This window comes from Lolium rigidum, chromosome 4 (genome assembly GCF_022539505.1).
Source record: "Lolium rigidum isolate FL_2022 chromosome 4, APGP_CSIRO_Lrig_0.1, whole genome shotgun sequence".
NCBI lineage: Eukaryota > Viridiplantae > Streptophyta > Magnoliopsida > Poales > Poaceae > Lolium > Lolium rigidum.
Genome location: NC_061511.1, coordinates 164,247,395 through 164,258,480, shown reverse-complemented (window position 1 = coordinate 164,258,480; position 11,086 = coordinate 164,247,395).

The window sequence follows — 11,086 nt, the reverse complement described above, 5'->3', positions numbered from 1 at the left end:
TGGCATCTATACATAGGGCCAGCATCGCACAACATGCATAGCTAAAAGCAGGCCCGACACACACGGAAGCAGCCCATTTAATGGGCGCGGGCGGCAATGAGCGGCAGCGGCACAACCGTGCGATCTGCATGTACTTTTAGTCCCACCTCGAAAGTTTAAGGAGAGATAGACCGATTTAAATACCCAGCGACCCAACTACATGACAAGCAGTCGTCGGTTGCTCTTTCCATCCAACTAGCGAAGCCGTGTACGCAAACGAAATCTAGCTAAAGCGTCAGCAGTGCTTTAATGGGCCAGCCGAACAGAAGGCCCATCCTGGTGATCATTGAGCGAATTGAAAGAAACCAGGCGCGCGGGCGCCAGCGAGGAGGACCCAACTCGGCGTATAGGAGCTCCCGGTTGGGACGGAGCTGCTGTGCGGCGCAGGAGGGAAGACGGTGTTGGGCATCAGCTTAAGAGGCTTTGTGGCCCGGCAGGACAGAGATCGAAGACTATACGCTCCCTACGAAGGCAGGGGTTATGCAGCCCAGTAGCAGCAAAAGCACTAGGAAAGAGCCCACTAGAAAATATCAACAAAAAATACGCGTGCATCTGCCAAAATATTCAAGCGCCCTTTTAGACCAAATAAACACGCATGTATATCAGAGCACAAAGATGTCCCATAAATATTTGTTTACTACTAATAAAGGAATTTTCATCCGTTTTTTATGTGCCCTTAGAGCATCTCCAGTCGTGTCCCCTAAATCGTCCCCCAAACGGCGCCGGATTGAGCGTTTAGGGACGTGTTTTGTTCGTGCCGCGTTTGGGGACGTCGCTCCCCAGTCGCGTCCCCAAACAAAATCCCCAAATAAATATTAGTGCACGAAAATAAAGGTTTTCATTCAAATTTGATTATATATTACAAAGTTTGAATGAAAACGGCTACATTTCATCTAAACCCTACCCTACTGACTGCCCGGCGGTGCGGTCAACGGCCCTGCCCCGTCGTCGCCTCCCCTCCACCGCATCTCCTGCTGCGCGCGCCGCCTCTCCATGCGTAGGGCAGTGGCCAGACGCTGCTGCTCCAGCAGCGCGTCCTCTCCTGCCCTCCCCTGTCGCGCCGTCTGGAGGGAGAGCTCGACGGCGCGGTGAATCTGCGCCTCTTCGCAGGCACGGGCGGCGTCCTGGAGCTTCTTCTCCGACTTGAAGGACTCGACGAGCGCGCGTTGCTGATCGGCCGTCTCGTCCGGGTGCGGCCCGTCGTCGGCGGACCACTCGAACTCGTCGTCGTCGTCGTCCTCCACCTCAGTCTCCTCCTCCTCCGCCTCGGCCTCCTCCTCCGCCTCGGCCTCCTCCTCCTCCATTGGCGCCTCCTCATCATGATACGGACATGAATACCCCGGATACGACCATATGCAGTACAAGAAAATGTATTTCTCAGGTGATTTCTAGTAATAATTCTCAGTTATATTTTTATGTTATACAGAATAAGAATACAACACCATCTTTAATAATATGCAGGAAAATGGAGTATATGTATAAGCCACGCGTCAAGATACGAATTTGCAACCGGCATGTTACAGCAAGTCGTGAAGATATAAAGTCGTATACAAAAAGCGGACTAAAAGGCCAAGTATTTATACGTTCATGTGTGTGCTTGTCCATGCAAGTTGGTCACGTGCAATGCCCAAAGTATATGTCCCAGCATGTGTATTACAGAGATGAAGTCCAGGTACGGTGCTGGACTCAAATATCCAGGGATGCGACCATGGTGTGCAAGTGGCCGACCAAAGCCTGGCGTTTGGGCATAGAAACAGTGACCTGCTAATTATATGCAGCCCAAGGCTTTTCATACATGACGATCACGCGAGGACTTGCGGCCCAAACGCGTCATCGAGGCGCCACGGCACATGAGGCGACCCATCTCATCTGTTATGTCCTTTAATAAATAGTCAGCCACCCCTTAGGGTTTAGACTCGGATTTTGATTAGATTAAAAGTTAGCCATTGCTGCAACTCTCGTGTACTTCTTTTGAGGCCAACGCCCAGAACAAGACCGACTATTCGGAATCCCACCTTTTCAATAAAGTTTTCATCTATATCCGCAATATTCGATTGCATTATTAGTTCTTACTTGTTCTCGATTTCGGGTAGGAATTAAGACCCTCGCTGGTCGAGCTGATCGTGCATCCGCAAGATCGGTAACTCCCGGAGATTGTCCTAGCGATTGCATTGGCGCACGAGCTTTGCACGTGTAGTCGGATCGTCAAGCACGAACTCCACCAACAAATCGATCTATCCACGTCTCATCGAAAGATCGGCCACCTTTGCCCTATCAAGTGGTATCAGATTTCGGGTTGCTCGGTGAGATTTACAGTTTTCGTAGTGTAGATTTGTTTTTACCTATAACCCGGAAAAAGCCCCACAAAAAAAAAGTTAGATTAGATCATCCTTGCCTAAAAATCAGTCTTAGCCTTTTCGCTATTACCACTTTGTTTTTGTTTTGTTGAATTTTCGTTGCATCGTGTGTCGAGTTGCTGGTTTTTGGTGTTAGTCTTTTAGAGTTTCGAGTTCTAATCACGTTTTCTCACGCCGCTGAATTTCATCCATCTTTTGTTTCCGCCTCATCATCATCGTCGCTTCCGCCCACGCACATCAATATACTTGCCATACAGTCCTGCCGGGCTCGCCACCTCTTCAGATATCCGTGTACTAGTTGGTTTTGCTAGTAAGCAAACAGATCTATTGTGTCGTTTTAAAGAAAAGGTGAACGAAGTGAAAAACAGGGGAGACCGACTTGAAGAATTCTATATCGGTTCGTTCTTTTGATCCTTGAAGGAAAAATAATCTCTCGGCAGGATCAGTTTTCCATAAAAGAAGCCAATTCCTAGATTTTAGCTGAGGAATCCCAGAGATAAGATCAAGTTCCTAGGAAGGAGATTGCGTCCAACTTGGTCGCCTAGCTACTTCTCTTTCTGTCAGGTCTGTCGTTCCATGCTTGTCAGCTGACCAGGGATCAAATTTAAGAGAATACTTTATTTTGGTCATAACTTTCCACCGTACGTAGAGTACAGGGAAGCATCCATCACTTCTTGCATTGGCGACAATCAGTCCTGTGATCTTTGCACTTGGAACCGATCTGTTTCGCAAGTTTGTTGACCTGTACAAAAGAAGAAGAAGAAGAAAAAAAATTGTGAAAAAGAAAAGAAAAAGAGAAAAAAAAAAGAGAAAGAAAAAAGAAGTAAAAAAAAAAGTATACAGAGAAAGAAAAGAGCCGACTAGAGCACGTCGGTCAGTTTAGAAGTTGGCTTTGCTTTCCACCTTGGAATCGTGATCTGGTACATAGATTTTTAAAAGGCCTGATCGGCTTGTGTACTATCGTAAGGCAGATCTTTCTTTTCGCTTTGATATCAGTTCCTGTTGCACTTTCACGGAACATGCTTTGACCGGCTGCTGTGCGTTGCCTAGAAACATATTAATCAGTACAGTCTGTCATCTGCACTGTTTATCTGCTACCATTCTTCGCCTGTGTTTCTAAGCGCCACCGCTCTTTCTCACGCTGCTGCTTATCACCACGATCCCCGAGATCCAGGCGAATGATCAGCTAAGTTCAGTCTCGTGCCGTTGTATTTCTAGTTGGCCGGGCTTTTCTTCCAGCATAGTGTCAGCGTTTCGGGATACAGTATCATCGCTCCGAGCTACATCTTGTATCACCCGATGTTTCGCTGCTGCCTTGAATATTTGTTCAGTGAATACGTGATCATATGTGTGTTATAGGCTCGCGTCTCTAGCACGGTCTAGCCTAGAACCAGCACTTGACAACTTTGAACGAATTTTCAGCTTTACATTGATTATTGTGGTTGTAGTTCCACGTATATTAAGCCTACCTACAGCTCTACATATTTCTACATCGTGCGGTATACGTGTGCTTGGCAATCGCTTCGCTCAATCTTTGGAGTTACTTGATACTGTTGGTTGCCGATCGCCGCCTCCTGAATGGTAAGAATTTGTAAGAATTTTATGTCTGCAATTTTGTGAGCGGCATACCACCACTACCACCTAGTAGTTGATAGGAACATATACTTGTTATTTGTTTCTTGTTTTTTTTACTAATCATGGCAGCTTCTGGAGTTAAAATTTCTTGGGCATCGACTATGGTTAGCGATGTGCCGCCACCTAGCACACTGCAACAACGAACGCGAACAGCTAAGACACATGATCAGGTTACTGTTTCCATGCCACCATTTCATGGTTTTTTTGATCCTGCTTTTTATATCGATTGGGAGTTTGAGCTAAATGATATATTTGTTTCCCATAATTTTTCTGAGCGAAAGAGAATACAAACTGCAATTAGTACATTCACTGATTTTGCTTCTTTATGGTGGAATGAATATTGTCGGTCATATCCTGATTATATACCTACTACTTGGAATGATTTGAAACTTGCTATGCGGTATAGATTTGTTCCATCACATTATACTCGCGACATGGTTAAAAAGTTGCAAAACCTAAATCAAGGTAGCTACACCGTACGGGAATATTATGATGCCTTAGAAACCACCTTGTTGTATTCATTTTTTGAAGAAAGTGAAGAAGCTTTTATGGATAGATTTTGGAGAGGGTTAGACTGTGATATTCAGGATATGCTTGTGCATGAGGAATATTTTTCTGTCAAACATTTGTTTCGTCTTGCTTGTAATATTGAACAGACAATAAGACGATTACATAAGAATAACAAGTGCACAAGGAACTCAGTGTTGTCAGCATCAAAGGCAGTTACTTGCTCAGCTGCTCCAGTTCACATGGCAGCCACCCAAGAATTCGTAGGAGTCACTCCACCGCCAGATTGTTGTTTGTCGCCACCACTTATTCCTACATTATATGAGCTGGACCTACAAGGTAATATAAACACTACTACTACTCTTCCTGCACGGGAAGTTGTTATATGCCACGATGCTTTACATTCGTCGTGTGATGTTTTACCAGCTAATTTTCTTGCACGCCCTGAATTAGAGTATTGTGTTGTTGATTCTACTTTGGCATGTGATAAGTTAACTGAAATTTCTAGTGTTTTAAGTGCACCAATTAGTGAACGTAGTTTCTCCATTGATTTGAGTGTGCATGATGAAATAAATATAGATAGTGAGCGTTGTGATTTGTTAGCGGAATCTAATTCAGATTACATAAAATTGGTAGATGATGAACTTTCGGCTAATATTTCTCAAGAAAATTCTTTGTGGTCTATTATATTGGATCCGTCTATATCTTTGCCACATGCTAGAGATAAAATTGCTGAAATCACATGTTTGAAGAGTGCTTATGTACCTGCTTTTATTTTTAATTTGGTTGGAGAATATGATGTGGACAATGCTTTTATGGTGCATAAGATTTGCATCACGTGTGATGAACTTTGTTATTTAATGGAAGATAAATCTATGAGTATGCTCAATCGTTTTGATATGACCTCTAATATTGGTATTAATCCTATACCGAATAACTTGCTGCAAAATTGCTTGTTTCAACATGATGTGGCTAGAAATTTGGAGACTTTAAATTATGACTTAACGATATTGGGATGGTTTAATGATGATCATTTCACATTGCGGGGAAATAAGATATGCTTCACTCATATATGCAAACTGAGTTGCGATGCATGTTGGAATATGACTACTAAAATTTTAAGATACTACAACAATTCTTTATGTTCGACATTAGATTTGCAAAAAAGGAAAGGAATAAAAATGGATGACATATACATATACCACGTATACACATTGTCTCTTTTCTTAGCATGTTTACAGAATAAACATCGCCGAGGACGGCTTTACTTTCAAGAAAGGGAGGATGATGTGGACATGAATACCCCGGATACGACCATATGCAGTACAAGAAAATGTATTTCTCAGGTGATTTCTAGTAATAATTCTCAGTTATATTTTTATGTTATACAGAATAAGAATACAACACCATCTTTAATAATACGCAGGAAAATGGAGTATATGTATAAGCCACGCGTCAAGATACGAATTGGCAGCCAGCACGTTACAGCAAGTCGTGAAGATATAAAGTTGTATCCTGAAGGCAGACTAGAAGGCCAACCATTTATACGCTCATGTGTGTGCTTGTCCATGCAAGTTGGTCACGTGCAATGCCCAAAGTATATGTCCCAGCATGTGTATTACAAAGATGAAGTCCAGGTACGGTGCTGGACTCAAATATCCAGGGATGCGACCATGGTGTGCAAGTGGCCGACCAAAGCCTGGCGTTTGGGCATAGAAACAGTGACCTGCTAATTATATGCAGCCCAAGGCTTTTCATACATGACGATCACGCGAGGACTTGCGGCCCAAACGCGTCATCGAGGCGCCACGGCACATGAGGCGACCCATCTCATCTGTTATGTCCTTTAATAAATAGTCAGCCACCCCTTAGGGTTTAGACTCGGATTTTGATTAGACTAAAAGTTAGCCATTGCTGCAACTCTCGTGTACTTCTTTTGAGGCCAACGCCCAGAACAAGACCGACTATTCGGAATCCCACCTTTTCAATAAAGCTTTCATCTATATCCGCAATATTCTGATTGCATTATTAGTTCTTACTTGTTCTCGATTTCAGGTAGGAATTAAGACCCTCGCTGGTCGGGCTGATCGTGCATCCGCAAGATCAGTAACTCCCGGAGATTGTCCTAGCGATTGCATTGGCGCACGAGCTTTGCACGTGTAGTCGGATCGTCAAGCACGAACTCCACCAACAAATCGATCTATCCACGTCTCATCGAAAGATCGGCCACCTTTGCCCTATCACATCATCCGTTGGCGCCTCCATCATCGCCGCCGCCAACGCGTCGGCCTTCGCCGCCAACTCCTCCGCCCGCCTCCCCCAGGCCGCCTCCGTTGCCGCCAGCGCTGCCTCCCGCTGCTGACGCTCCTCTGCCGCCAGCTGCTGCTGACGCTCCTCTGCCGCCAGCTGCTGCTGGCGCTCGATCGCCTCCCACCGCCGGCGCTCGATCCCCACCCGTCGTTCACGGTACTGCGCCTCCCGCTCCTCGCGCTGGCGCCGGCGCTCATCATCCCACCGCCGGCTCATCTCCTCCGCCAGCGCCTCCTCCTGCCACGCTGTTGTCACCGCGCCCTCGTCAGCTGCAGGGCCAGGGGCGTAGAACGCCGCTACATCCGCCGCGTGCGCCGCCTCACGCCCTTGGCGGGCCTGCTGCTCGAGTGCCTCCCTCACCGCTCTTGACGATGTGCACGCCAATTCTTCGTCCCTCGCCGCCGCCGCTCTTCCCGGGTGGCGACGTTGATGCCGAACTGCGAATCCAGTGGTGGAGGTGGTGCTGGAGGAGACGACGGTGGATGGAACTGGCCATCGCCGGGGCGGTTCATCATTGCGCACTGGTGGTGGAGTGATGCATCATTGAGCACCCGTGCTCGATTGGCAGGATGGGGATGCGCTCGCATGCACGTTTGATATGATTTTTTTATTATCGCAGTGGTGATTCCTGTGGGCTAAGGGCATCTCCAACGCGGCGTCCGGAACGACGCAAATCCGACCCAAATCTGGGCTGGGTTTCTGTGGCCGTGGATGGCACGCGGCGTCCGGTCGCGTCCGCATACTCGCCTGCTCGTCTCCCTTGGGCCCAGCTGTCGGTGGGAGCGGGCGCAATATTAAATGTGGACTGGGAGGGATTTGTCCCTGTCCAGTCCATTCCCCACTTCACTCTCCACTCGAAGGTTCCACACGCACGCGCAACCGCCGCCATGGCCCCGAAGAGACAGTTCGCTCCCGGCACCATTGACGGCGAGGCCAACAGCAGCCGCTGTCCTCCGCCGGCGCTGCGGGCCGGAGGAAACCGCGGCGGTCTCCACATCGGAGAGGCCGCTCGCAGCGGCGCGACATTGGTGGAACCCGCTCCGGTGCTGCTGCTGCCGAAGCCGGAGTCCCCGGAAGAAGACCCTGACCTCCGCGCCGCTCTGGCGCTGTCGGCGGCGGAGGAGGAGGCGAAGTGGCCGCATCTCGTGACGGCCATTCGCACCTCCGCGATGGAGGAGGAGGCCCGGCAGGCGGTCGAGGACGCCGAGGCCTGGGCCTTGTACGACCAGGCCCGCGTGGAGGAGGCAGCGGCGCGGCAGCAGGAGAAGGCCAGACTCCGCCGCGAGGAGCAGATGCGACAGAGGCCAGGCGCCGCGCGGAGGAGGAGAGGCGCCAGAAGGCCAGGCGCCTCGTCTGGCAGGAGAGGGAGCAGCGCCTCAGGGAGGAGGCACTGCTCCGGGCTGCTGCGGTGGAGCGGCGGGCGGCTCCGGACCCGCACTCCGCCTGGGAGGAGGCCCTGTGGTCTCCGTGGCTGGAGTCCCCGGCGCGGTCGAGCCACAACAGCGCCTCGCCGCCCGGGGATGTCATCGACGCCGATGGCGACGATGCCCACATGGACTAGGCGGCACCGACGGCCACCGCGTCCTCGTCAAACCCTAATAGAAGGTTTTTTTATTTGTTTTTAATTTTAAAGCCCATATAGAGGGCTTCTTTTGGTAGTTCAATTTGGCCAAAATAGGGTATATGTTTAATGAACTTCGTTTAGATTTAAATTTTTCGTTTGTTTTTTATTTCAGACATATATGCGATGCATCCGGCGCGTTGGACGCGGCGTGCGACCCAAACGAACACGCGGACGCGAGCCGCTGTCCGGGTATCCGCGCGGTCACCCAAACGGCCCAAAACGGATTGTCCAGCGTGTCCGTTTGGGTCGCCGCGTTGGAGATGTGTAATGCTTCATTGGTATTGGCGTGGGAGAGTATAGGTGTGGCGTACCAGAGTAGGACCCACGTGCTGTGTGCATCTCTGAAAACATAGGTATTTGATATTGTTGCCGCTATTTCTTTGCTGAACATAACAATTGTGCAGTCATTCAAAAGTACTTAAAATGATATTTTTTATTCGGTTCAGTAAATTGCCAAAATGCCAAGCGACTGATGATTTGATAGTATCAACATATTCCCATGTCAAAAGATTGTGTAGTAATGTTCATAGCCAAACCAGGCTTTACAGCATCAGCACATGAGAGGGAAAACACTCCGCATCTACAGAGTATCTTGCATAAAGCTGTGGCTCTCGATTGTTGTTCTCATGCAGCAACAACATCAGTGGAAGAAACACGAGCCTGCACACATGTATCTGAAATTACAGTAATAATTGCTGATTTCACATGTAACTCTTTCATATTTGATAGCAACTGATTACTTGAATTCTTAGTGCTCAGCAGGGGGGAGATCTTGGTCCGAAGGAGAAATGTAGAAGAGAGCGTGAGGTGTCAGGTGTGCTTATTAAAGTGTTAAGTTTAATAAGTTGAAGTGCGCATGAGAGTTTGGTGGATTTTTATCTCCTACCCAGCGAAAAAAATTCTACCTAGGAAGAAACACCTAAAAAAAGTTGCTGTAAATAAAAAAAACATAATAGAAATACTATCTGCTAAATTATGTTTGATTGACCGTGTTTTCTTTTGCTTTGCACAGAGGACTTTATGCTGAAACAATCGAAGGAGTGAAAGAATATATTTGGGTTTCAGTCAACATGTCAATTTAAACCAAAAGTAGTGTCCGTTACAACAAATGGGACAATGTCAGAATATTGTTGATACATCATTCTTACCTTATTTCTTTCAAAGAACATTTTTCCGCTGCAACGTGCAGGCATTGTACTAGTTAAGTAATAAATACTGTAACATATGCCCTAGGAAGCCTTCGCATCACAACAACAAACAACATGATTATTCGCCTCATGTCGCTTCGTAGCTGCATAAAAAAAAGCAATTCATGTCCCATAAATTGTCATATGGTACATTGATTTTTCTTTCTGATGATAGCAACGATCATGGCCCACTTTTTCCTAATTGGCCTAACTTTGTGACGGTCGAAGATTGGTGGCTAAGCTTCATCTTCGTCGATGGCACGAGACGGAAATCCTTCGCGTCACTCATCAGTGCTCACCTCTTGGGAAATTTGAAATGAGCGCAATGCGAGGATTGTTGTAGCTAAAATTAAAGGAGAGGCGACTCTTTGGAGCGCAGCGGGTGCTACACACTTGGGTTCTATCATGCCGCGAGAGTGATTATTTGTTTTTCGAGTTTTTACCCGGCTTGTAACAAACCATATCTCTTTCTTATTCAATGAATGGGGCAAAGCTTTTATCCCCCTTAAAAAAAGATATTTTGAAGGACGTGCACACAAGGGTGAGTGTCTCCCCCTATCGCATAAGTAGTTAAAAAATACTGCTGATAAATCTGCAAATCCCTTCCCAACAGGGACAGAGCTAGAGGAGGTGAGCAGGGGGCATCCCCCCCCCCCCAACCCAACCCCTTCGTAGAACATCTTGTATACTATGTACGGTTTGTGTCCTTCCAGAGGCAGCGGCATGTCAAAAGGATGAAGTACAGACCAATAAAGCCTAACCCACCACTACTTGGTTGCATGGATGTAGAGTTGTATGGACATGGTCACGATTTTGTCTTATATGTGAATTATCTTCGGTTTCATTAACCTCGTAAAAGAGTAAACAATAGAGTAGTAGTGTTCCAATTGCAGAGTATATAGTTTCGCTGATGAGGCCAACTGAATGTCACACTTGCACATACAAAATATGTGAGAGGATGAAGATTGCAGAAATAAAATCAAGCATATTAGAGGACAAATATTTTCAATGTAAGTTTGTTTATTAAGTACGGTGTTATCTCGGACACACGCCATAGGAATCCTTCCTGTACAGCGGCGAATAAACCGATAATTGGGCTCACGTCGCTTTTCACGCACTCACGTAACCGTATAAAAAATGGCAATTCATGTCACTCTGATTATCATCTGGAGGGGTATTTTTGTACAGTTGTTTTTTGGAACTGTTGGAAAACTCTCAAATGTCTTAAACGGAGGGAGTACTGATTATTTAATTTGTTGCTCCAATATAGTAAATATTTATGGGGGGAGTAGCAATATATTTGGAAGTCTTTGTATTTGAACAAGGACCGTTCATAGCCTCTTGCCCCAGGGCCCCCAATATCTATGGACGGTCCCTGGCAACAAGGACTTTGTCTCGTGTGATCTTGTCTATGAATTATCGCCATT